This window comes from Rhyacophila brunnea, unplaced genomic scaffold (genome assembly GCF_057557595.1).
Source record: "Rhyacophila brunnea isolate RB1 unplaced genomic scaffold, BYU_Rbru_1.0 scaffold_34, whole genome shotgun sequence".
NCBI lineage: Eukaryota > Metazoa > Arthropoda > Insecta > Trichoptera > Rhyacophilidae > Rhyacophila > Rhyacophila brunnea.
The window spans coordinates 1,844,286-1,846,153 of record NW_028233006.1 but is presented as its reverse complement, the minus strand read 5'-3'; positions in this window follow the sequence as shown (position 1 = coordinate 1,846,153).

Genomic DNA, 1,868 nt, shown 5'->3' with positions numbered 1-1,868 from the left:
TGCAATTACAAAAGTACCGATATTCTATCGATTTATTGTGTCAATTTATAATTTGTTTTGTTTTTTAAATTATTTGAATGTATCCTATGAATTCTATATGTTATGTTAACCGAAAGCATATTTCTTTTCTGATCTATATTAAATGTGATTGATGATTTGATCTTTTGTCAATTATCATCAAATATGTATTAGTGTGCACTACAGATAATAAATGAACCTAGAATTAGAAACCATTATCAATAACTTTTTTGTTTACTATCTTCATTTGATTATGTATATATTTGACCAAGTTTTTTAACATCTTATTTTATTGGCTTTAAAATGAATTTGAGACGGATACACATGTATATTTACTATTTATATCTTTTTAGAAATTCGCTTATGAAAATTTTACATTAAATTTCTTATATAATTCACGCATATTTATACTTCTTTAGGTTTGGTGAAACAGCATGATCTCCGAAAATAATACCTTTTTATTTGGCATTAGTCGATTTGGAGCTGGTATGTGATGATATATACATTCTATATCTGGTTAATTTTATTATTATCACCCCTTTGCATAAATCAATATCCTTGCTATACAGAAAAGGCAAGATTTAATGTTCAGAGCACATTTTTGACATCTTACATTGCAACCACCTATTTAATAAATGTTATATTATTTTTGTTGTGTTTTACTTTCATAATTTGACGTACTTTTCCTTGTGTGTATTTCTCGCATATATAAATTCATATCAACCTGTGGTATGTTTGCGGTATAAGATTCAGTAACTTACGAAAGCTCTTTTGAAACATGTGCGCCATCACCTCTATTCACTTACTTTGATAAAAAAAATATTTATACCTTTATACAGGAATGAATACTTTATTTTGACGCATATTATTTTTACTTTCGAAAGATGTGTGTACCTGATTTATTCTTTTATGCTTTTTGCAAAGTAAAGACTATATATAAGAAGATCTAGTCATATTTTATTTTATCAAAAAATGTGGAGTCAGAATCTAGTCTCTTGTGTTTTATTTTTTGATTTAGATAATTATTTATGCTTTTTACGTTTAACAAAGGCACTAATATTGTGTAGATAAATATTATATGCTTTTTAATATGGTTCACGTGTCATCTTTAAATAGGCATATGTAAATATTTTCCTTTTTTTAATCTCGTCTTTATTTCCAAAGTATCTGTGCATTATGTAGAGATTAATTTTTACAATTTACCCAGATGATAATATATAATATGAAGTATAATATTTTTGATTTAAAAAAAAAGTGTATAAATACTATATAAGAAGTGAAGATTTGTGGTAAATATAAGGTAATTTATGAATGAAACATCTATTTTAAATGCCTCAAGTACCATTTAACATAAAAATTTTGCTAAAATATTTTTTATGTTCATCTCGAATGCAAGAAAATTTTCTGAATTGAAATCGAAATTATAAGATGCTATATATTTTTGTGTTAAATTATGTATATCAAAATTAGGTTTACTGTACATCTAAATTTCTACGAATTATCTTATTGATTATTGTAATTATGAATACATATAATATACATTTGTATGAAATTGAAAACTATCTTATTTCTATCACACATGCTCACAAAATAAATTTTTTGAAAGCATAATTTTCTTGCGAAAACACATTGTAATTATTTAAATATCCTTTGTGCAGAATACTTTGCTTAGATAATTTACAAATTTTTGGGGTAAGAATTATTGAGTGAGCTAAAAATCCAGAATATGCATGATTAAACATATTTTGGGTCAAGGATATTTAAAATATATCAATTGTATTCCAACCACTTTCTGTTCATATAAAATATAACAAAGAGCTAAATAACTATATATTTATACAGAAAGATCG